The sequence below is a fragment of the Corvus kubaryi genome, unplaced genomic scaffold (genome assembly GCF_017639235.1).
Source record: "Corvus kubaryi isolate FWS band 111438036 unplaced genomic scaffold, C.kubaryi_AGA036_p1.0 split3-131, whole genome shotgun sequence".
NCBI lineage: Eukaryota > Metazoa > Chordata > Aves > Passeriformes > Corvidae > Corvus > Corvus kubaryi.
In genome coordinates this window covers 6,103,395-6,130,837 of record NW_024582083.1, presented here as the reverse complement: position 1 = coordinate 6,130,837, position 27,443 = coordinate 6,103,395, and the positions used below count along the sequence as shown (strand labels likewise).

At 34.4% G+C, this 27,443-nt stretch overlaps 1 protein-coding gene across 22 annotated transcripts in view; it reads right to left on the bottom strand.

The window, feature by feature from the left end:
- TENM3 (teneurin transmembrane protein 3) overlaps window positions 1-27,443 on the bottom strand; it is a 1,314,113-nt gene that overhangs the window by 743,668 nt on the left and 543,002 nt on the right. The window lies entirely within an intron of this gene.

Here is a 27,443-nt window from a genome sequence, read left to right as displayed (position 1 = left end):
GATTTTTTAAAATTTACATTTAATTAAAAAAAAGTAGACTTGTCTATCAAAAAAGGCTGCTCACTGATAAAATTACCATGCTTTGTAGTAATGATCTGTAAAATCTCTGTTTTAAATTTACTGGGATCATACATCAAGAAAAAAGAATTTGGTTGCACTATGAGCTTTAACAGAGGTGTGAATTTAAAATTATACACTAGTCACCGTCTGGAAGTGACTATAAGTAGCTTTTAAACTAATGCTAACTTTAGTATAGTGTGGGAAATATCATCATCATTTTGGTTAAGGAAGAATAAGCTTTTAGTATGCAAATTTGTAAGAAAAACATTTTGAAGAATTGCATCAGGTTAGAGATGTAAATGAGGCCTAAAATGTCTCATTAGGTTTTGAATTGCCCTTATCTTTTGTTGCCATTTTTTTCTTTTTGTTTTCTAAGCATTATAAATCTTGTGGGCTTTGGGGGTAATTTTCTTGCTTGACTAAACCAGCAAGGGTTTTTCCAACAATGAATTATGAAATGCCTCTCCAAACTCAATTCTGCATGAAAATACGTATTGAGTAGAATAGAACTACATAGTTTTATTTATTGAGTATTTCTCAGGTTTGTCACCTAACATTTTTGATTTTATTTCAAATGACTCAAGTAAATTCTGTAATACATTTGGTGCGATTAATAATTTATGTTTAAATTGAATCCAGATATCTAAAGCTTAATACAATGAAATATACATACAATTTATCTCTATTGAGAAAGAGACATCTGAAAACTTAGAATGTGAGACTTCTTTATTACGAAATGCTTGGTTGGTAGGCAAACCACTTAAACTCCTGTTTTAAACAGAAAACCTTAAAAAGCTTGCTAAATATATCAGTTCACTCATAATGTAACTTCTTGTACATAATCCTTTTCTTTGTTAACTTCTTACCAAAATAAAATATTTCATTGCCATGTCCTAATACTGGTGTGAAAGTACTTCGGTGTATTTCAAATTATTATGTTGACTTCTACTTTAATAACATGTAATTTTCCATAGGCTACATTATTGAAGTGATATCCTGAGGTATTTATTACTTATCCTTACTACTCAAAATAACTATGCTTAGAACAGTTTATAAACAGATTAAGCCATAGGCACTTGTTTCCACAATTAATAATCTGCTAGAAAAATTCAACTATTTTGAACTAAATGCAGGATGATATCACGATAGGAAAGGGCTTACTATGTTTCTTATATTTTGTGTTTTAGAGTTCTATGAAATAGAGTTTACAAAACAGCTCCAGATAGCTCAGATGACATGACTGCAATATGGCAAATTACTTGATGCATTTCTTTGCAGGGATAAGAGGTTAACCATATTATCACCGATATTATTGCAACTTGCAGAAGGAGAGCTTAAGACATATTGCCTAAACTGAGTTAGACTGAATATTCCTTCAAATGAGAGCTTCAGAAGCCAATTGCATCAAAACTCCATTACTGGAACTGAAGAGTTCTAATGGTTCTAAATACTTGTAGCTTTGTATTTACATGATATATATATATATATATATACATATGTGTGTTTTCCACTGACATACACACACATGTAACACATGACAGTAAATTTATCTTTCCCAAGTATTTAACTCTCATCCATCATCTTAAATGAAATCAGTCCACTCTGTGAGCAGTTCAGGTGTTTAATGTAAATATTATTCTTTATTTAGATAGCAGTGGCCAACTATTTAGTAGACAGGTTGGATTTTGGTGCAATTTTTTTTTCTTTAGAGGTACTAATCCTGTTTCTTTGGCAAGCAGGAGCTTTCTCATTGATATAAGACACTCAGTGGATTCAATTTTTTTTCTTTTTTTCTTCTCTTCATGCTTAGCAAATAACTTGGAGACTTAAATGAAATATAGATATGAGAGATTGCAGTAACTTCTATGACTGGTTAAGTGATAAGAAATTGATTTTTTTTTTCTTTAGCTAATTGCCCACTTCCAAGAAAAATTCTTACTCCCATGAAATCTTTGCCTGGGGACCATGGTATAGTAGGAATCTAAGAAATGTACATACTTCTAAGTCAACTATATTGAGAATATCTGAGTGATTTCTGAAGAGTAAAATAATATGATGATATAAAATTTGAAGTTTATTGCCTGAAATATGCAGTACCACTCTTAGGTACTACATCTAGAGAGCCTGTGCTTGTTGCTTGGCTATAATGGAAAATGAAATTTTACGAATATATATTAATCCTTTAATGGTGTTGGAGTTAGAGCAGCTAATGTGAAAACAATCAATACATACTCTCTGAGCTAGAAGAGGTAAAATTATGGCCCTGCGTGCTGTAACATTTACTTCCGTTCATAATCATATTGTATGGCAGAGATATGAAAAGAAAGTGGGAGATCCTGTAATGTATGTTTAAGAATGGTCCTTAGAAAACTTTTTAATATTATTTAAAAGAAATTTGTACATATTCCTACTAATCTTTCAATCCTCTCTCTGATCCTGCTGTTGAGGGGGATGAGCAAGCAGCTGAATGGTGCTTAGTTGCTAGCTGGGGTTAAACCATGGCACTGAAACATATATATAGAGAATTACATATAAATACATAGGTATACATATAATTAGTATACCGTATAACCACAAAAATACTTTTGTTAAGATAAACTTGTAATGATTCTTTTGAAGCATTCACTACAGACAGTGTCTTCTGCAGATGGAGACCTTCTTTATCCTTCTGTTGCAAAACCAACTGCTGTTGTTTAAAAACTGCTAAATATATAAATTTTTGTCACAATCCATCACTGGATATTCAAATTTGTCTTACCAAGAATGTTGTAGGAGCTTTTTGTTAGGTAGTGTTCAATCTTATTTTCAGGTTTCTTTTTCTCTTCATGAGACTGATCTTGTGAGGTCCTGCTTCCTACTAAGAGATGTTCTGCATGTTGAAATACCACTGGCTACAATGAAAGTTGGTTTTTTGCAGTATGCCTGAGCAAGCATATTTCAAAATTAAAGGTGAAAAACAGTATGCTTTTCAGTGCACAAGCGTCCTATGCTTGCTTCCAGTACATCCTTTTGTAAATTGAAACTGAGCTCTATTTTACTCTTTTAACTAGAGGATAGAAGCATAGTATACTTTTTGGGGATCTGAAAAAGCAATGAACATTCGTTAATTGGAGGAGATGATAATTTATTTTGTATTATTATTATATAGTTTTAAAAATTGAAATAATAATATGATGCTTTCACAATTCATCTCCAAAATTATTGATAACTATTTCAGTGTTCCAGCTTGATACGTGAAACAGCATAGAAATCGGAAAATAATTAGAAGCAAAATTCCATTTTGCCAATTAGACTACTCTATATACACATATATTTTTCCAGAAGAGCACTCATACTTTCACAAAGAGGACAGTGACTTAACGTCTGTGATTCCAAAGCGACATACCACAATATGCTTTGGGACCAGAATGTATAGACAAAGGTCTGGAGGCTGCTCAAGTAAGGATGTGACAATCTGAAGGAGCCATGTTAGCCTGCCAAACACCAGCTGCATGGCAAGTGGTAGCTGTTCCTCCAGCCATATATAGAATGCTTTCCTCTGCTTTTCCCCCATATTTCCCATTGAATGCCCCTCCTGGTTCTGGAAAGGACAGGGTTAATTATTACAATTGCTGGGAGGGGGCATGGCTAGGACCCAGAGGTTATTCTATACCACCTCATATAATTGCTGGGGGCAGGGGAAAGGGACTCTCTTCCGAGGAGCAGGGGTTCTTGTCCAGTTGACTAAATGTGGCAGAGGGAGCTGTCCAGTGTTGTGTATTGTCCTGGGCTTCCCATGTGAATCTGTTCTATCTTGGACCCTCTGTCATTAGTATTGTTGCTGTTATTAGGTGTTTTCTTGTTTCACTGCTGTTTCCACAATATTGTCCTTATCTCAACCTGTGATCTTTACCTTCTGGACCTCCAAGTCTCCTCTCCAGCCTGCCACAGGGGGAAGGGTGAAGGGAAAGCAGGGAGTAACAGAGCAGCACATGGTTTGGACAGTCTCAGTAGGGGCACAGGATTGGGAAGTATGATTCCTAAACCACAACAATGTTCACTATGTGCTGGAAAGAGAAAGACACCTATGCTTGTAATCAAAGGAAAATGTTCTTAACTGCCATTAAAGTTTACTTAACTCAAAAATAGAAGCAGGACAGACCAGGGGAGAATGGGTAATGGTGAGATCATGTTTACTTTGTCAAGGTTAATGATGACAACTTGAATTCTGGGGTTAGTGATACAGTATTCTCAGCTATAGATTCCTACCCCTAGACTTTATGTTGCCTGTATTTGCACCAAAGCCTAAATACTGAAAACTTTAGACTGTATTAGTCATTGTCTTGTTCCATCTGTTTTTTGGGGTGAATAAAATAACACTGGGTATTAATTTCAGATTAGTGAAAAACTTCAGGACTCCTGTAATTTTTGACCCACAGCATTGTTTTTGTAGAGACAATACACACATATAGATACACTAATTAATTCAGAAGTGGAGCTCACTGTGCATCTGTAGGAAGTGAATCACTTAGAGTAATCACAGAAAATATAGTGAGTATGCTCTATTTTGGATAATAAGAAGCCGAGATACATATGAAGGATCCTTCAGGTTGCTATGTTAATTGTACTGAACATTCCTTGATGCCTGCTGTTTCAGTATTGCTACAAAGGCACGTGAACCTATTCACAACAATCACATTTCACAGTCTTCGTTCTTGATATCGTCAAGGTCTGCCATGTCAAGTCATGTTTATAACTTGTCACAAGAAATCAACTCATAGGAAGCCTTAGACCCACGTGCTTATTAGAATGGCTGCCTGACTGGTTCCAATTAATTTTTTCGACATCCTTACTAGTACTCATCAGTTTCCAGCCACCAAGAAGAAGCAGGAGAATTTACTTAAAAATTCATTATATCCTAATCTTCCAACAAAACCAAATAATATTTAACACTTTTACTACCCTCATCTGCATGTCTTTGAAATTATTTTAAAATCCAAGTTTTAGGCATATTGACAGTGCCTACCTTTGTGTCTTAAAAGTCAAAAGCTTTATAGTTTTCCTTATTTTTAACAGTCAAACCTTGTAAAACATAATGGGTTGATTTCAATTTAACCCAATGCAATTTTAGTAAAACATGTCAGGAAGTAATATAGATATCAACCAGTATTTGCAATCACAGTGATTATTTTTACAAGCTATTTTGTTTTGATATGGACCAAACATACGGAAGTCACTAAAGGGATTTTATTCCCATATTGTCATAGGAAAGTGTTATGCAATTTTTAGTAACATTCACATTTGAATTTAACTAATAGCTACATAAAAATACTTTGCTCTAACAGAGAGAAAAAATATTTACTATAGTCACTGAAGATTCTCTATTAACTTAGATATTAAAAATCCAGTCCTGATTGTTCCAACCGATCACATTTACCTAAAGTGGTATCTTCAGCCTACCAAAATCAGCACAGAAGGACTCCCACAGAAATATATATATCTGTGCATACCAGTACACCAGACATAAGCATACACTTTTCTCTTACTTATAAACTTAGACAAATGTGTATCATCACTGATACTGTAGGGAAACCCTGTTCCTGGTATTTTTGTGTTCAATCAGACAATAAATCTGGTTCCTATTTAACAAACGCAGCCTAAGTATAGGAATCAGGATCACTAAAAAGATTTTTTTTTAAATGCTGAATACAATTGAAAAGTGTCTTTTGAGATAAACACTCCAGCTGAAATCACTGTTATCATTCAAAGTATCTTAAAGAAGGCAGACAAATTCACAGAGACAGCAACAAGAGGACATATGTAGTTAGATAAGAGGCAATTGTGGCAAAGGATTATGGTGAACAGGTGTTAATTTGGTAACATAAAGGTGAATCAGCATGGATTTTCATCTGTGCACACTGTGGATTTTATTCTTTCATCTGTTAGATTCAGCTATTTTAAGGGCAAATGCTAGTCAAAAAATTTATCTGTTAGATGGGAAAGGAGAGTGCATTTTGCCAATAAGTGTTCTTATAAAACATGAGAAATACTCCATTTATTAAAAAAAACCCCAACCCAAACCAAAACAAACGGCCCCACAAAAACCAAAGCCAAACCAATCTGTATGCTTTAAGGACCTAGGATCTACAAGCAGTGGGATTTATTCCCTTTTGCCTTCCCCTCTGTGTTTTTCTCAGTAGCAGTACATTACCTATGCTCCAAGAACCAGCAGGAATTTTAAGTTCAACTACAATTTTGCCCTCACAACAAGACAAAAATGCTACCTGAACCAGATCCATAACATCTCACATAAGGTCAAGGATATTCATACATAACAAGATTTCTTGAAGGGGGCTAGTTTGATGTTGTCTAATGTACCTGCTCAAAACAGAGATTCCGAAACAAGATATCAAATTGATCACTAAGTCAGTAGAAGCTGGACCTTGTAAAGCAAAAGTGCAGTCTCTCAGGAAAAGAGTTTGACTGTTGCATTTGTAAGCACCCCTTGCCGGCTACAGTCAGTTGAGAACTTGTCACTAGCTGTAAATGTGCTATGCTTTTACTGACACCACCTCCAGCTGGGGAAAAAATATACTGATGGCCATTCTCAAAGGATGAGATGTTTCAAAAATATTTATGAAAATAAACAGAGAATACTACTAACTTTGTGATGTAAAGTGTCAAGTGTTTCAAAAGGGAATGCAGTTTCAGATCATATTGCTAATGTTTCTTTTCCTAACATTATGACAGACTCTTCAAAACCTGGTGATAAAACTGATAATAAGATTTATCATAAACAATAGCATCCAAAGTCACAACAGAGGAAGTAGCAACATTATACAGAAGTGGGAAATAGGGAAATACATGAGATTCTGATGTCATTAACTGACTAGATGGGAAACCGAAGATAAATATTGGGTAAAATAAAGTGTTGTTCAGGTAGAATTTAGATATTCAGAGCCAATACAGCTATGCATAAGAATCATGTCTCATTCCATAGACTGTTCAGAAACAGCAAGCACCTACAGTTCTGCTGCCCTGTGTGACCTTAGGAACTACTAACTCACCAGAGTGGAGCATCTCAGTTCACATTTCTAAGGACACTACTGTCAAGTGAGCATCTTATTTCCATGGAAAGGAGCCTTGGTTGCCTGAGCCTCCACCGCAAAATGGTTATGCCTTCTGCATGTAAAATAAAAAGGGAAAAGAAAAAAGTACCTGAAAAGGGATTTCAGTGTTTTCCCCGTAATTATTCCTGAATACTGTGTTATAGCCAGCATAGCAGTGGACTCAAGAGACTGGTGTTTCATTCCAATTTTTTTAAAAGTGGCTGTTACATCAATGTATTTCTCTGGTCCAGCTATTTCATTTTTTCTTATAATGGGAAATTTTAATTTTTTAAAAATCTGTGGTATATTTTTATGTTTCTCCTTAAGATAAACTAGCTATGTAATAAAAATATTTTCAAAAAAGCAGCAGAATGTAAAAACTTGCATTCAAGAATGGCATTCACTTGTTTCCAAAATGATAATTTTACATGCTTGGCAGTCCTGATAACTACAATACAGTTTCCTCACATTTAGGAAAAATAGCATTTCACCTCTAGCAAACAAAAGAACATTTAAAATCCCTGATTGTAGAAGTTTGACAGTATACACTAATTTGAAGGGGGGAAAAATATCTCCCTGCCCAAAAGATAAAATACCCAAAATATCTTACTTTGTACATATCATAGTTTGCTGTATTCGAATAAAATGAATCTGCCTAGGAAAATATCCTTTCAGCTTTCAATATCACCTCAGATAACCTTAGAAATTTAGGGAAACAGAGGTGGTGAAAGATTTTGATTATTACTGACTTATTCAATGCTGCTGGTTAGGTTTAAGTACAGTCTTCTCAATAGCATGAGAACAAAATGACGTCCATAGTGGTATCAGGACTTAAGAAGCTTTACTGCTCTAACAGACTTAGTAATAGGTAGGGGTTTTTTTATGGAAACAGTGATCTTATTACAGCCCCTGGTTTGACTGGTGTTATCCCAGTATTAGTATTATTTATACTGATTTAAATGCAAACACAAGAGTGAAAAATATGAAAAACTTTGCTGGAACTTCCTTACAGCATCCCAAATGGAATTCAAATATAAATAACTGTTAAGGGTACAACTAACTGCTACAACTTTATATTGTACCTAAGCTTGATGAATAGATTGAAGAACAGGAGACTTGATTCATCTTCAGTGATCATTCTTCTCCTAGCCTCTGGTCAAACTCTACATATTAACAGAAAAAGTACAATTGCCAGAGAAGATTTAATAAAACATGAGCATATTTGTGCACATATCATCACACACACACACACATATTGTACATATCGTTGTACATATTTGTGTATGTATGTTTATCTGTATGTTAAGAAAAAGAGAGATAAATGGGAAATAGTAACAATGTAAATATCAGTTCATATTAGGATGCTTACCCAAAAAATGTGTTAATTCACCACCTTATAGGTTTTAAGTGTTAACTTAATTGCTTATAAGGGTACCGCTCTGATGGATAAGATCCTTTTGTGTCTATGTATCTACCTTACAGCACCTAATATCTACCTAACAGTGGTGTATCAGATACAGTACAGGCACACTATATTACTATACAGAATAAATAGTCATTGAAATCAACATAAAATTAAAACAGGACATAGTATGATACAGCTAAACTTTGAGTCATTCTAACTCATATCAGAATACTTCTCCAAAGGTATCTCTATAGCTTACAACTACTAAGAATATTTTTGTTTGTTTTTAGTGGAAGAGGGAGTCCACTTACTGATCTGATAAACCAGTTTAAGTCTACATATTTATAACAAATTTTGCTCTTCATTTGACCTTATAGACAATGTTTTGGATGTGACCACAAAGCCAGGGAAGAAGCGCTCTATAATACTTCCCAACAGGATATAGAAATGACGAATGGACTTGTTTTCCAAGAAAAAAGCTTATATTCCTTTTCTAGGAAAGTACTGAGGCTGAAACAAAATGATCTTAAAACTTTATGGCTAAAGGAAGATGAAATTGTTTAGCGAAAGTAGGCTTAAAACATGTTTGATCAAGGATTGGAAGCATGACTTCATGTGAATCAGTGAATTTTGCAAATTAGTTCGTTACTTTGTAATCACCAAAAAACAAAGATAAAGAATTACTAAAAGAATGTTATGAATTTTTTTGAGCTATACTTTGGTTTATGCTACACTCTTAAAAGTAGGAGGAATTTTTCAGCAGTATATTCATTAACATTTGAGATCACACTGTACCTTGGTTAAATAAAGAAAATATTTTGTATGAGGTTAATAGCGTTTTAAGAGTATTTTTAATAGATTGTTACAATAACAAGCTCTATTATCTATTATCTTCAGTATTTTGGTAGTAAGAGGTTGGAGACGATATTACAAAACTTCTAATTCACAGTAAATTAAAAAAAACCACAATAACATTTTTTAGCAGAATTGTGAAACTGGAAAGCTTGGGACCATTACCTAAATGAAGAGTCAAAAAGAACAGATCATAAAACAATATATTGTTCCTTATCAACAACTAAATCTTCAAACTCTGTATGGTATGACTGCAAATTTATCCTAAACAATCATGGATGAACATCTGCTGCCTACATTTACTTGGAAAATTAAGTAAATATTTGCTTCCTCAGGCAGTAATTGTTACCTGAAGGTGCAAATAAGAAAAAAATGTCATGAAATCTTAAACATACAATTTATAAAATTCCAGTAAATCTCTGAGTTATGCTGCACCATGGAGTATGGTAAAAAAAAAAAAAATACTATGACTGAAATTAGTTTTTGGCATATAAGGTAGAACTGCACCTTCAATCTACAATAACTGAATTTACAGCTTAGTTGAGTGAATGTAGCATTTTAACATCATTTTGTGGGTTTAAGAATTGCAAGACCAGCAACCTTTTGGGTATTTTGATCACTAGCGCACAAGCATGTAACATACTTTGTGTTCAAGGGGATCCTTCATCCAGGATGCAAAGCTGGTGCTGAATTATAATCACGTTGAAAAAGATTGCAAGCCTGTGGGTATTAAGCTTTGCACTCACCAAGCTCAACCAGAAAGATTTATGCAATCTGCTCTGGGACCTGACACTTATCCATACAGTAGATCTGATAAGTGCATTCTGAGACCTTGAAGTTTATTCTCATCACAAGTTTTGCATTTAAAGAGTCAACCAGTAGACCTTTTTTTAGTGCTGATCAAAAGCACTTCATTATGAGCTCAAGCAAAATCACTGTACAACCACACAATAAAGGAAAAAACGAAAGGAAAAGGGAAAAAGGAAAAGGAAAGGGAAAAACCATATACTCCTAAAAATAAAAGTGAATCTTTAAAGCCTAAGAATAATCTCCAATATTTTAGGCAGCAGTCAAGTTTCTGTTGTCTTTGCTCTTGATTGTCTGGAATTAGTTTGTCAGATATGTTTGCTTTCCCGTCTCAGCCTATATAGATGACAGAAGACATCTGAATCAAAAGACAATAAACGATATTTTTCTTAACTTTATGGCATCCATTGTATCAGAAAGCTAAATAAGCACAAAACAGTATTTGTCCAAACATAATAAGATAAAAAAAGTAATGAATTAAAGGAAAGATTTTACTGTTAATTTGCAGTTAACCAATCATCCAGACCATGCTGAACTGGACTGGATTCAGTACTGACCCATGGGATACACCTGGTCTCCAGCTAGACTTCAGCCACTGGTCACAACCCTCTGGGCTTGACCAGTCACCCATTCTTAAGCCCCTCCCACTATCTGCTCACTCAGCCCACACTTCCACAGCTTCTTTATGAAAATATTACGGGATACAGTGTCAAACAACTTACTGAAATCAAAATAGAGAAAATCCACTCCCCTCCCTTCATCAACCAAGCCAGACACTCCACCATAGAAGGTTATCAGGCTGCTAATGTCTGACTCCCTTGTGAATTAATGCTGACTTGCAATGACAATGACAGCTACCTCCATCAGCTTTAATGGATGCATTCCATCACTGCTCATGGACTTACGTATGTCCAGATTATTTAAGTATTCCTTAAGCTGATACTCTTCCACTACAGGTACACCTCTCCCGCTCCCGATTTACCCCCTGGTTCCCAGCAGGTATTTCTGAAGGCTTTTTTACAAGTAAAGACTGAGAAAAAGAAGGCATTCAGTACTTCAACCTTCTCCATACTCTCTGTTACCAGTGTCCCTGCCCCAATCATCATCAGGCTCCTGATTTCTCTTGTCCTCCTTTTGCTGCTTATGTACCTGTAGAAACCCTTCTCATGGCATTCGACATCCTTCACCAGATTCAACTCCAGCATAAACAATAGCTGTGATGTTTCAGGTTTCATAAATCTAAATATCACAGGTATATCTTATCTAGTCTAGAATTACAGATTTTTTCCCTTGTGGTCACATCAAACAAGATAAATTCTGTAGAACTGTGGACTGTTCTGATTCATCCAGCTTACACAGATGATCATATGTGCAAGTTCCCTTCTGTGCACTTTTTAGACAGATCTGAAAAACCTGTTCAAAAAGCAAAATAAATCTATTGCTAAGGTATGAAATGTATCATGGAAAGTTTTCACTGCTCTGAGCCATAAACTCAGAATGCTGATTTATCTTAAGTGAAGTCTTGAGCTTTTCCACTACCTCTTAAACTGCAATTTTTCCCAAAGCAAAAGTAATTTCTCACCCTTATCTTCATGAATTCGTGTTGCTTTTTATGAGAGAAGAAAATCTGTGAGCAATATCAGCTAATTTTTAGAGTGAGAGAATAACATTTTTATGGTAACTTCCAGCAGAGTCTGCCAGGAGTGTAGGAATTCAAAACAACTACAAAATCTTGATCTTATATAACCATGCAAGTCAGTAGCCATTAAGTTAAGCTCAATACTCTAATTCAGTCTTCAAATATTCATTATTTCTGTCAAGTGCTTATTTTGAAAGATATGTTTTGCCTTCTTTGATCTATAGTGCTTGTATTCTGTGCTTTATTTCTTTGATGTTCACCAAAGACTGATAATTGTCATTGCAGTATGGAGGATGGCCATTTGAAAGATGCACATTTTTGATAAATAACCTCTTGCATTAGTTCTATATAGTAATACCTACAGGTTTATACTACGTATTTACATTTCTTCTAAAAAGTCTTCATCCCTAGAAAAGTTTGCCATACCTAAAGAAAGCAACCAAGCAGCTGGTCTATAATACCTCATTTTGCATTGAAATCTAGAAAACTAGCTCATTTTGTGCTTTATTTGGACTTATTTTGGGTACCATACAAAAAATATGTGTTTTAGTGCTAGCCAAAATGACTGTTTCGTCACCATGGCAATGTCTTTTATACTTGTATTAATAACAAATACCACTTAAATACAATTTTTTTTCCTGCTGGAAGTTGAATGATTACAATGATAAACAATTATCTCCTTTACCATTATTATTGGCACATGTCAGATGTATGATGTGGCAATTCCTTATTATTAGCAATTCCTTGAGAGTGAGATCACAGAAAAGAAACTAACAGTTATTGGTCATTAAATCAAAAAGAGATGCCTCCATTTTGAAAATGGATGTCAAATTTTACATGTGTCAGCTGTTTAAAGTAAGAAAACCTATTAGCTGCAGAAATCCCTAGAAGACAGCAGTAGCAACCTGAAATTTAGATTAACATAATAAAAAAGTAATCAGAACAAATACAAAGCCAAACAAGAGCAGCCACCCCATAAAGAACTAAAAACCCACATAAAAATGCACAAATAAACAAAAAATCCCAAACACCTGAAGAACAGAGGAAATAAGAGAAAAATTAAGCTAAACAAACAACCCAAAAAAGAAGAAAGAAAAAAGCTCCACCAAAAGGCAAAAGATATGAAAAAAAGACCCGACTACCAAGATCTGCTACATAAAAAAAAAGTCTTAATTAATGTTTATTTTAGTCATACCTTTGAATTAAATGCAAAATTGAGCTGTGTGTGTTTTGGGATTGCACCTTGCAGGTTTGTGCAAATAAATTCAGGGGCTGCATTTCCTTCAATTTCCAGAAAGAAACTGTGTTGTATAAAAAGGAGTAACTTTCATTTGCTAGTGCTAAGTCATCATTTGTAGCTGATGACTTCTATTTGATTATTTGATTACGTTATCTTGTTTGTGACAACAAAAAAGTACATCTTGATTAGTACATATTAGGGATGAATGATTTACAGGTTAGACAAAAGTTGCCTTTTGCCAATCATCATTTTGAAGACATGATCATTTATGGAGATAAGGAAAACAAGACTTGCAGGGACAAGCAGTATTCTTATTCAGCTTAGTGAGACAACATCGGCAAAAAAAGCTGCTGAACCAACTGAACAACTCATGATCATTAAAAATTGTTCCTTTATTCCACCCTCTTCAGTACCTTGTTAGCACTGAGCCCCTCTGAAGGCAAGGAGCACTTCCTAAAAATGGCAGCAAAACTCAACCTGGGTAATTTTCTGCCTTTTTAAAGTGTTCAGTGGCTCAGAGAAGAATCAAAGAAATACTGCAGCTAACAAAAGGGCAGACAATTGCAGTATGGAAGCTGGGAAAGAAAAAGTAAGTGAGGGAGAAAAGGAAGAAGAGAGGCAAATGATGCCCCCGCTTTTTGCTGAGAGGGAATCCGTAGCTGGGAAAAAGCACAGGCACTTGCATCACATGCACCAATCTAAAGTTCTGCCAAGCACATATTTTTTTAACTCACGTAATGAAAACAATTATATTTAAACAACAATATGTTTTCAGATAAATCCACTGTTGGAATAACCACACTTTTAGCTGTGGCAGGCTACTAAGCAAGTCTCCAGGGAAAAATCTGCTGAATTTGAAGAGATACATGCAAGATCCACCCCTGAAATGTCATATTTTAAATCCAGAACTTCATGTTGATAGGGCCAAAGTAAACCGTTCAAAATCAGTCACACCTTAGTGTGGCTGAATAAAGCCTAAGGAACTTTAATGGCTGTTTGTATACATGTTGAACATAAGCTCCCTAGCCTATTTTCCTAAAAATAACGTTACTTTCCTAGCTTCATTGGTTTATGCCAACCTAGAAGAGTTTGCATTTGGGAGATGAGAAGAATTATTTTAAACTGAGAACAGATCACAGCCAAAAATGTAATAAATTGTCTTGGATTACAACTTACTTTAGATCCACAAAAACAAAACCATGACATAATTATTTAGGAGGTTAACTTACAGTAAAATGCAGCGTTATATCTTTAAAGAATCCAAGACGAGTAATTCTTTCTCTTTCCTAATGAAAATGATAAAACTCTTTAATTGAGATCTTTGTCACGAGATGAAATTCATGAAGACAGGGAAGGAGAAGGAGTATCTTAAAGTTACTCATTGATCTCCACAGCATGTAACAAGTCTTAAAAGATACTTAGCCAAAAAAAAAAAAAAAAAAAAAAAAAAAATCACTGTGCCATTGAAAAGGCACAGTTCTGTATTCCTATGATTATTATTTCTACATAACCACAGAGATCTGTGGGTTTTTTTGTCATTGCATATTCCATGTTTAATTCCTCTGGCAATTAATTTGCAACAATACAAAGAAGCATTATCTTTTTATGAAATGTATAAAAATTAGTAGATGCATTTTAAAGAATAAACTAATAAACCTAAAAAAAACCAAAATAGAGCTGCAATGAAGAGAAAAATAATTAAGTTATGAAAAGGAAAAGAAGTTGACGTTTGTGCTTGATAATCAGTCTTTTAAGAAATCTGACGACATGGCAACACTATCATTTTTTCTGCTTCTTTTTAAAGTGACTTCTGTAGGACATGGATCTAATAAACCATAATAGTGTGTGTGTGTATATATATATATATATATAAGGATATACATAGCTATTTACAACTCTCAATGAAACCTTGAATGTCTGAAAACTGACAGAAATTATTTGCAAATGTTACAGAACACAGTTTCCAGAACAATCTGTAAATTACAAACATGGCAGTGGCTGAAATTGTATGATTATACTTTTGCAGAAGTCCTATGAAGAAATATTAAGCTGATCACGTGTCTGTTCATGATTAAAGTTATTTATATGTCTCAGAGCAGAGACAATGAGATCAAGTAGCTGATCAAATCCTTTGATTGAGGATATAGCACTTAGGCAAGAATGACCAACTGCATGACAGGGATTACTTTGTTGATAATTGTGTAGAAGGGAATATGGGGTTACTGAGGATTGCACACTCACATAAGTCAACATACATTTTACTGCTATGAAAAAAGCAATCAGATTGGGAACTACAATAAAAGGTAGCTTGCAAGACATATGAAATCAGTCTTCCATTCTCTCTGTCACTGGCAAAACACCAGGTGCTTAGAGGGTCAAATTTTAGTAATGGAGCCTTGAGGAAGGTAACTCAAAAAATTATAGGAAGTGTGGATTTAGGAAAACAAAAAGACTGCTGAAGGATATATGAATTAGGGGAAAAGAAATATTCTTTATATACTTCTTGAACAGGGTAAGATTTATTGAATTTAAACTGTAACAAGAAAGACTCAAATTGTACGCTATCAAAAAACCTCAAAACTATGATTATAGAAAGGTATCATAAAAATTTATCTGAAGAGGTTAGACATCTTTAAAAGCAGATTAAAAAATTGTTTGAGAGGAATGACATAAGCAGAGCAGATTCTGCCTTTGGCAGAAGATTAAATGACCTCTTGAGATACCTTCAAGCCCCACTTTTCTAAGATTTATGTAGCACCTAGAAAGTGAATAGAAAGTTTTTAAGATCACCAGAAAAGTAAATTAAAGGAAACTGAAGACGTGGAATCTTTGATTATAAGTTAAAAAAAAAAAAAGGCAAAAATTCCAATGGAAGTATAGGAGTTACCTCAACAGTTGCCTGATTGTGCTTTCCGTGATGACAAAATGAGTTATGCTGTATTACTATAACAGACTCTGAGCAGAAAAAATACAGCATTAGCATGTGGAGTGCCAAATTAATCAGTCAAGTCACAAAAGATGTGGCATTTTAGAAGCAATGTTTACTAGAATTGATACCTCCAGCTACGGCTCTTATAACACATGAAAAAGTTAGACCACTTTGATAAATCATATTTTGCTGAAACTTCAAAAATACTGTAGCAGGACTGAAGCAGACATTGAAGTCTGTCTTGTCAAGAAGGGCGGGGAGAGAGGGAGAGAGAGGGGGGAGGGGGAGAGAGAGAGAGAGAGAGAGAGAGAGAGAGAGAAAGCAAGTGAACACAGTTTAAGTAATCTGGTTTAAGGGACGATAGAGCAAAGACAATGGAAAAAAGAAATGTGCATACTTTGGCACAGCTACTGTATAGAAAACATGGTTTTCTGTTTTGCATTGCAACAGTGAATTGTTTTACAATTCTCTCTTGAGATAAAAGTTCCATGGGGAGTTGTGGAGAATGCAGTCTAATTTATTTTAATGATCAGAGTAGTCAATTAAGTGCCTGCACTTACAAGAGAAGGACTTTTTATGTCTGGTCATTTTCTTCATAAAGATTTCTCTAAACATTGGATGACTGCATCTGGGAAATGTGAGTAGCCATTATTCTCTTAATGACTAGGAAATTCCATACAAGTATTGCTATTATGTGTCCTTCAAAAGAAGACTCCTTTTGAATCCTATGATTTTTACAAAATCCCTGTGTTTTAGCCCAGATTTTGCAATCTAGATAGTATAAACATGTTCTTCTTAAGTAACTACCTGCTATAGTCTGTAGAAACAGAAAAACCTGCTTCTGAATTAAAAAAAAAAAAAAAAGCAAATGTTAGTTTTCATCCCAAATGCCTGGAATGCCATTTTTAAAGATCTGTTCACATTTTTCTCCAAGTTCTAATTGAAAGGTATCATTGAGAATAGCAATGACCTTTAAATGGTGTTCAATACAATGCCAAAGAAAATATAAAAGTAACACCATCTTTTGGGGAAATAATGGGAAAGGGCACTGTTGAGAATTATGATATTGAATTTGAGAAAGAGCTATACGTAAAGATTAATTTAAATCAATAAGATGCTGGCACTGATATTGACAGGCAATTACCTATCACCTAGCATGGCAACTGAGCAGATTTACCAAACAAACCCTCAAGACTCCTTACAGTGTACCTCTTGCAGGAATATGAGCTGCAGGATTTAAAGTAGGCAATCAAGAAAACCTGTGAGCCTTCAACAGCAACAGACTTCACCAGCATTAATCAACTACGAGCAGCTTTCAGCTGGCACAAATCACATCTAGTAAAAACTATTTTTAGAAATTCTAAATATTACTGATTGAGAATTTAAAATTTAGAGACTCTTTTTCTGGGCATTTTCAAAACCACTTAGGTGCCTTCCTGGGCAGTCCTTCCATTAGCTCCTGAATCTTGTTACTGTGCTGGTATAAGAGGAACTTGTGTTTTAGTATAGTAGAGCAAATCCTTCTGCCTCATCAATCTCAGAAAACAGATGCTGAAAGATATGGAACACATAGGTGTTACAGAGATGTCTTCCCCTTATTCTCTTTCCCATGCCACTTGCCCTCACATTTTTTTGGTGATGCCTTGTTACATCATGTCATATTCTTCTTCTCCCTATAGCTTTCAGCATAAGGTGTGCATCTGTCTCGAGGTTCATCCTGCTTTTTTTTCTCTTTTACCTCAGCCTTTGTATCTGTTTCATCTGTTTCTTCACTGTGTAAGTAAAATTAGTAGCTGGATGTGTAAATCCAGCTACTAATTAGTAGTTAGTGGAAAATAGACTAGAATTATCAAGATATTTTTCAGTTCTCTTATTACCTGCTTTTGTCATTCCTCATAAAGCTATCCTGCTTTTTATCTTGTTGTATATTTTGTATTGTCCAATCCCATAGCGTCTTATGATGCCAGTATAATACATGTTACGTCAGAAAAATAGATACCAAATGCAAGATTCATCTAACCTCATCACAGTAACGCCAAAGCACTCCCAACTGCTAATGCCAAGAATTTAAGACTAATATGTAAATATTTAGTCATGCATTTAAACTAATAACAAAACCGAATACCTTATATATGATAGGATCATTTGCAATTTGGATATCTACATCATTCAGAGAATAGACTATAGAATAGTCTATTCTATATATAGAATATGTAATAAGATATCTTTCTCAAGTATTTATTATCTGTCTCTTGATTTAAATAGGTTGGACTAGACAACGTGTGGCTGAACAACTTAAAATTATCATAAATTACAAGGAAAGAAATGAAAGCAACTGAATACAGTTAACCTTAATGCTATCTGGTATACCTATAACTAAAAACTTGTCTTAAATGTAACACAGATGTGAATCTGAAACAGAGTCTCACCTTGTTTCTCTCCTTTATGACTCTTAAAGACAGCACCCCTTACAATGAAAACAGAAACGTGGAAAATTTATGGACTTTGGCTGCAGATTTGAATATACCTCTATTCTAGATGGTGTAAAAGCTTTCCTTTGCACACCTCCTTGGTCTCAGTTGGAGAATGCATTGCTTCAAACACCGTGGTGTAGTTCTATCAAAATGAAGAGATATCTATATTTTATAGATAGGTAGATATGTATTATATATTTATATATAACACACACACACATACATAAAATATATATTATCATGTGTATATATATGTATTTGTTTGTTGGGAAAAGAATGTGTGATAACTCATGTTAAGAATAAATCTCAAAACACATATGCAAGTGTCTTTAGTCAGTATGGCAAAAAATATGAGTCCTACATTTTTTTAGCATTGTGTCAAATCCAAATAACTTGGTAATTTTCAGCAGACATAAATACATAAAAATGTGGATTATATAACTAAAATATACTATATGGGGAAGCTACTTCCTGCTGTAGGGAAGCAGTCCAACAGTTTTAAAAACACTTCAAATATATAGCATAATTAATATATTAAAAACAAAGAATAATTCTTTAAATTTCATTAAAATATTCTTCTAACATGCACTAAATAGTAACTGAGGTAGGAGCAAGACTAATTTTAAACCTAAACATGCCTATTACAAAGGCAGTCACCCTCCACAAAAGAAAAATTTTACTTTAGGAAATGGATTTTAATCATTAGTGAAATTTCACTCATTAAAATTTACTCTGAAAAGCAATAATAAATCAGGATGTTTGTTTTTCTTAAGGACACATTTAACTGAACTAAAATACGTCAAAGCAACACTTACATATTGTGCCATGAATTAGGAGAGAATTTAATTTTTTTAAACAATACAATGATTCAATTTTTTTTTAATTTCAGCTTTCCTTATATGAAACATTATTCAACTATATTAACACTAATCTAATTAATTTTTAATTGGTCAGATTGTGGGTTGTCATACAATTTTAACTGCCTGAAGTCAATGGGATTCTCAGAGTATTACTATGCTGAAGTGAATTTGTTGCATATTTGGTCATAATTATTATAGTTGTTTACAGGCAAATGTACTACTAATAAATAAAAATATAGAAAGATGACTGCTTTCGTTGCCATTTAAATATGCTCATGAAAATTTAAATTTTTTATGAAAAAATTTAACAGAACAGAAATTCATGGTAGTAATTTTGTCAGGTCTCTTGGACATTGCTGAAAAATGTACTTTATTTCATATGCGGAAAGGAAACACAAAGAGCAGCTAGTTATGGTAGCAGATGATGTACTTCCTAGTCATAAATCAGGTGCAATCTTGCCTTAAGGACTTTATAATGTGGTCCCTGTGCTGGCAGACCAACTTGAAACAGCAAAGAAATTAGTTAGGAAAGAAACACAGATAACCAAAGAGTATTTACATAAGACCACGTCCTTTAACAAAAGCCAACTACTGTATGAAATAAGGTACAAAAATGTGTATTCCAAAAGAAATGCAGGGGGACCAGGCTGCATTTGGGCAGACAAAGAGCAAGGGGAGCACAATGAAAGTGAAGATGAAATAGGCAAAGTAACTCACTAAATGGGAGAAGGATTTCTGAAAGAGAGCTTTTGTTTCAGTCTCGACTGAAAATCATAATGGAAAAATAGAGTCTAGTAATTGTAGAAAAGGAGTAATGAGAAAGCCTTGGAAATGACAGTACGTTAAAGACTTTGTACCACTAAAATGTATTAAAAATAGCAGAACCAATAAATTCAACCTATTGTGCTAAAAAAGCTTTCTTTAGCAGTATCCTAATGTTTAGCAGTTACATGAAGTGTCAGAAGAGTAAATGGCACATGAAGGTATGTACTGCTGGGGAAAAAAAGCAAAAACTATTTAGGAATAGTGCATCTTCTTTCAATACCTAGGAAATTGCCGGGATAATAAAATCTTTTCAAGTTTAACCTAAACAAAAGTAAAAATATTAAATTATATTGATTTATATAAAACAGAGTATGCAAAACTAAGTAAATTTCTTTCTCAAGAAACTTTTTAGAAAAATAAACTGAGAGAGGCTTAAAATTTGATGTTGGTGATGCATGTAAAACAATCTTCCCCATAATATTACATAAGATTAAAATCAGAATCACATGGCACAATGATGTCGTGTTGCAGATCTGTCACAGAAATATGAATGTAAAAAAGTATGATCTGAAAACATTGCAGGCTAAAACACACACATTACTGATTAAACATTTGGTTTCTAGCTAAAAAATACAAAGTCCATGCAGCTCCTGTTGAACAGGTCTGTGCCCACTTTAGTCTTTGCTAGCAGACTGTTAGGTTCTTTCCAAGCCAAAGGCAATAGCTAAATTCTGTACAATTTCAAACTGCAAGTGATTAGAGCTTCTTAGAAGAAAATAAAGACCAACGCTGAGGAAAGGGCTGAAAAGCAACACAAGAACCTTCCATAAGTAAGCATACTCCTGTCACAATCATATCTGAGAGATATGTGGATCACTTAGCATGTGCATTTTTTATCACTAACACATATCCAAAAGAATTTGAGTCAAAATGTTGGTTGGATTCCACTACAAACTAACATCAGATCTGACTCTTTTTATTAAATGTACAGTATAGGTGCTGTATTTTCCCTTTAAAAAATATTCTTTTGAGCTTTTTTTTTTTAATCTCTACAATAACAATATATTAAGCTTTGGCAAAATGATGAAGTCTAGGCACCTCAAGTAGGATGAGAGTTGAAATATGTGCATTTTAGTTCTAAAGTTACAGTTAAAATTTCCTGAGATGTCATGGATACACAAAAGTGCCAAAATGCTACTGAATGCAAACATGTGTTGTGCATTTTTTTATACAAACCTAGAACATATCCTGTCCCGAAAATGTCAATACTTAATTTGTGACCCATCTTGACTAACTGCAGAATTTAGTCTTTAAAGACTTTAAACTAGTGAACTGGTCAAATCAGAAAATATAAAAAATCTTGTGGTGTGCCACAAAGGAGATAAACAGTGCTTCCATCTGTCCACTCCCACACCCCTTCCCCACATCATTTACAAAAAGCCTAGTGTAATAATAAATATATGATAATCTGGATGTTTAATTTAGAGCCTAAAAATCTCAAATCTGCTTTTCCCTAGTCCTGTTCCTGCCATAAAAGCTATCTACATGTTGGAGAATGTAATGGATGGGGCTAGAAAGTAAAGGCAGACACAGGAAAAAACATGATGATATATGTCAGGAGTTTGCACTGCTGCAGAAGAGAGGAAGGAGAACTTAAAATTCAGGTTTGCCTTGCAGGTTCCTAAATACTTGGTATATCTAGTACCTTTCATTATGGCCCCGAGTCCAGTTAATGATAAAAAGATATTAAATTTACAGCATCCATCAAAAAACTATTGCAAGTGTTTGATTCCTTACTACCATCAGATAAGCATGTAAGTTATTTTTACTTATTTCTTTCAACTTTCACTGTCTTTATTTTGACAACAGCCTTGTTCCATATTTTAAATCACGAGAGTTCAACTATAATCAAAAGACAGGCCATGAAAACTCAGTATGTGGACTAAGCCATGAGCAGCATAAGGCCAAGTCTGCATTATAAAGAAGGCAGCATTGTATTTTGGAAAGATATGTACATTTAGAAGGTATGTGCTTTGGAAAAGTAACCTAAGCGCATAGCGAGGCATCACATCACAAATGCACAATGAGCAAGGTGTGCTCTCCACAAGACTAGAGAAGTTCACTCTGGATAATGTTACTTTTTCTCACTCATAAATGAAACAGGAATATTTCTACAGATACGAGGCAAACTCAGAAGAGAACAAAAGACAAAACAGTAAAACAAAAGCAAGGAGGTTTCATGTTCTTTACACAGTAGTCCCTTAAGAGTATTTTCAGTCCTTAGTCTCAGTTTATTTATGTATCTGGATCATCTAACTTTTCCTAGAAGTAAGCAGTACTACCTAGAGAAAATACCCATACCTTTCTATTCTTTTCATGTTCTCGCATCCAGACTCCTAAAAATACTCATGTATCACTAAATGCAATATTTAACTTTATAAGCAGGTAATCCCTGCTTACATAAAGTGCAGGAAAATGGCTAAATGCAATTTGAACACTATTAACTAATTCTTTTTAGGAAAAAAAGGTTTTGTGTTTAAATTTGACTTAATGATATATTTTTAGAGGGATTTTTATTCTTTAAAATAAAATTTTCTCAGGATGTGACATTAGGTGAAGTTGAATCCATGGACTGAAATCTGTCAGTTTTAATGTACTAATGAGCAAATTCTGGTCCATTGGCTTTCTGTTTCACTAGTTGCATTTTTAAAGTTGGGATGAAAGAGACCATCCCACTGCAGTTGCTACCTCTTGCTTTCTGGCTGAAAATTCATTTTTGTTGTCAACTGTTATGGACTCTAGGGAAAATTTGACTTGGGACCCTCTCAATGGCTGAAGCAAAAGCAGTTCTCAGTCAAGAAATTAAAATATCCACAGTGGAACACTGGCAAAAACTCTATATGGTGAGCTTTTTGGTAGCAAAGCCAGATCTCAAGCAAAAATGAGTTGTCAGAATTTTGATGTTACCAAGTAATCATGTTCTGTTTAGTAGCAGAAATGGGAAAAAAAAAAAAAAAAAAAGGCATTACAAATGACTATAGCTTACTCACTATAAGTGGATTATTTTGAAATGCGATTTATTCTTTCAGTTTCAATAATAAATTTACACCTACAGCTATTTTTGTGCCTTTGCAATGGAAATACTATGAGTCTTATTGCATAGAAACACCTAATTCCAAATGCATCTAAATATAAAAAAACAATATCTAGGAAATGAAAATAAGAGGTACAGTAATGCGGAAAGGAAATTAGAATGCATTTGTTTACAGAAAAGGCCAAATGGCTTCATTTTACATAATCATGTTTTATGATCCTTTCCTACTTTGTAAGTCTCCAGTTGTGGCACAGGGTTACAGACACCTCCAGCTGCTTCTTTTGTTGTGAATTTTAATTTAAGTGAGTATTAAGTATTCCTCTATAAAAATTAACGCAATATGAACATACTTGAGAGCTCTTCATTTCCCTTCTGAGGTTGTTCTTGCTCTTTCTGTGTTCCTCTTGGTGTATAAATCCTGTGACACCAAACCTTGAATTTGAAATGCAGACCTGGAGTGAATATCCTCCTTCATCCCTCAGCCCCTTCCTTCTTCCATGAATTTTTACCTCATAATGGCTAATTCAGATTCAACTCCCCTTTCAGTCAGTCTCAGTGACGAAAAATACCACTATAAGGACTCATTTTTACCTCAAGAAAATGTAAATGTGGTCATTAGCTTAGTATATAATATAAACCAGGGCAGACAGCAAAGGGGGAAACATCACTGTCCTGCTGTTTGCCTGAGCGCATAATAGAGCTAAGATTCATCTTCCTATTCTTCCATGTAATGCGAGAAGACAAAAGATTAGAATCCTTGGAGAACTGCTTGTTGTGGATATCTTTTCCCTCTTAGGCAAAGAAAAAAATCATCTCTTTGGTGCCCAAAGCACAAAAAAGTGGACCTTACAAAATGACGAATGAAAACCTAAATGTAGGCCACGTGGCAAGCCTGTGACTGATTTTACTTGTGGCTCAGAGTTTAATATTCTTAAATTGAATATGAACTCTTGCTAATAGATTTGCTCCTTCTATTACCATTTTATCTTTATAAATGACAACTGTTTAGAACAACACAGTGAAAATAAGTTTTTGATTACTCTTTTGGAACAATTTTCACACATGGCTTATCAAACTAAAATAAAACTCCTAGTATAAACAACTTCTTAAAATGTCATTGAAATGTCTTAGATAAATACATTGATACTGTAGACTTTAGCAATTTCAAAAAGATTCAGTCATTCCAAGGCCATCTTCTCACTATGACATGATGCATGATATTTCTGAAGTAGCAGAAAAAAAGGAAAGTATTGCCTGAGGAAGTAAAACTGAGTCACTTTTCACACAGGTATGCTATTTCATGACTGTCAGGTGGAAACTCTTCAGGATTAATGCTTTATAATTCTCATATGGCTGATGCTTTAGAACTTCAAAGTATAGTAGAACATTTCACATTTTCTTCAGCCCATGAGGAAAAACCTTTTCATTGAAAGTTGCTGTCAAATGAAATCTTGAATTTAATACCACACAACTGTTACACATTTTATGAAGATTAAAATTATGCAAAACGTGTACAGTTATCCTGGTAATGTGAGTTTGTTTCGGTATAATAAGCCGTCTTGTCTTAGAGCTGAAAATTACAAAAATTATTCCTCACATCTTTTAGTATTTTATGAGGAAGCTTTACTAAGCTATTCTTAGTTTAAAACCAGTATTTACTTATGTATAACTATGTCTTCTTTTACCAATAAAGAGAAATATATAATTGCTTAAAAAGATAAGTAATCTGAGAGTATTATGAAGAAAATGACATGAAAATCAATATGTGGTTCCTGAGGAAGAGACTTAAGCAGTTTAAATTTGAATTCTAATATTGGAAGTCATGAATATAGAATTTGCCTCTCTAAAAAATAATCTGTTTGCTATAAAACCATCCCTAGTTATCTAATACTTCAAGATACAGTGCATTAGCACCCTCTCTGAATCTGTGTGAAGCTGGCTCCCTTTGGCAACTAAAAGAGCTCTTTGAACCATAGAACAGATGTAATGAAAATTGGTTCCATTAAATGCATCTGGCAAATTACTAACTGAAAAATTAATGCACCATACCAAGACTCTGGGGGCTATAATGCATCAAGGTGTGGTTGCCGGATGCTAACAGTTTTTCTTGCTCCCTTTTTACTTCAAAATAAAAAGTACAGGATCTTATAAACATGCACTAGACCAGGAACTGAAACTGTAACTACAACACAAATACTAAAAGTAGTCCAATAAAAACAATGACATTCAAAGCAACCTCCACTGCTACACTCCAAATGTGCATGACACAGCATGGAAAATAGTAAGGATATATAATCTTACATGGGCAAAGTAACAGAAGAAAAATTGATGAAGGACTAGTAAATTCAAACAAGCTACTTCTAGCTCTAAATTTTCCCTAAGCTGTAGATTTCTGGAAGCTGAGGAAAGTCATTCTATTCTTTTCCTCTTTTTCTAAATATCTGTGTCTGAGCGCAGTTAGAACAACAGGTTTGTTTGAAAGATTCCATGAATAGACTATCCTGCCTTTGTTCAAAACCTGAGTGAGAATAAAGGAAAGAGTGGGTGTTCTCAGTTGTTGCTGTTTTTGCAAAATACTTGAAAGAAATACTGCTTTTAAGAATAGAAAAAACATTCAGGCACCCCAATCATTTTTCCTTTGTGTGTGAATATGTTCAAGTAGACTTATGAAACATCCTGAGCCAGTACAGGATGAGAAATTGCAACAGAGGGGACTACTGAAAGGAAAAATGCCATAATGTCATACATGTCATACACACATGGCAGTAAAAATCTATGAAATTGGTTCTGCTGTAGTCTGAAGCATCTGTCAGTCTATCAGCACTGATATTTCCTGATGATTCCAGCCTGCTTCAGGATTACTGCTGAATTTCAAGACTTCTTAAAATGCAATGAAGTTTAAATATTTTTAAATAGTACCTTACTGCGGCTGGCTCATCAGCATGTCTATGTTTGTCAGATACTGCATTACTGTATGAGCATGAAAAGGTGTAAACGTGCCTTCAAAATTAAAGGTTAGTAAAAATGAAGGCTGAAGGAACCAAATTGCTAGGTGACTTTCAAAAAGTAGTGCATCAAAGCCAGTGGGTAAAACAATGAAGTTAGGTGTAATCAGACTGAAATACTCCTTACCCAGAAGACCACTAAGAATGCTCACAGTTTGTGGATTTCTGCAGTCCATTTGATTTCCTAATTTCTTGGCAAGTTTTGTTCTTCAGTGTGCATGTGAACACAGATACTTATTTGCTAGTGTTCATAAAATGGTGTTTCTATTTCAGTGAATTTTCACTGTGCCATTGGTTTGCTTGATGGTTTTTGTCTTCTCAAATAAAGCATGCTGCATTTCAAACGACTCAGATATTGCACCTGCCATGCATCTGCCATGCCTCAGAATTACCTAGCCTCAGAGTACGGCAAAGCAAATATTTTTGTAAATCACCCAAAAGTTTTTTTTTTTCCTTTTCCATTCCCTTTCTTGATACCTAATGCAAATGTTTACAGTTTTTCTAACTCTGATGTTATTACTCGGAATTCATATTTTTTGAGGCTGCCTCATGTTTTCTTCTCCAGAGGTCCCAAAGCCTTTTAAACACCAATATATCTCTGCTGTTGCAAACGGCCATCTAGTCAAACAATCTGAATTCACTGCCTTGCTAAATGGTGAAGCTAATGCCTTTAAATGATGAATTTTTGGAATATAATATGCTCATAACCTCATAATATGCTAACCATTTTCCCCCGGAGGCCATTGTATCCAGTTTCAGTCATAATGAATTACAGGTATTAATCAAAATTAGATACTTCAGCAGGCATACTTGCTGAAGTACAGATAGGTAAGAAATACATGGGTCAGTAATGGAGACATTTAAAAGCTACAAGCATTCAGTTTAGTGTGAGGTTTAACCTGTTGTTAAGTCAAATAGATACATGAACTACAAAAGGTGAAATAAGTTTGGCAAACTAACTTTTGTATCTTAAAAAGCAGACTGCAAGGCTATTTTCTGAAGGAATTGGAAGTGAACGTCTGCTTTAGCAAGAGAAGAGGGAAATGAGCAAAGTGGATTCAAGCTGACTGAAGTCCTGAAGGATTACTTAAGTGACTATATTCCAAACAAGAGAGCCCCTACTCTCAATCTGTAACCTGAGGTAGAAAATGTGCAGTAAGACTAAATTCCTGGCAACTGAATCAGGAAGGCATATCTAGCGAGTGTCTCCACAGACATGAGGAAA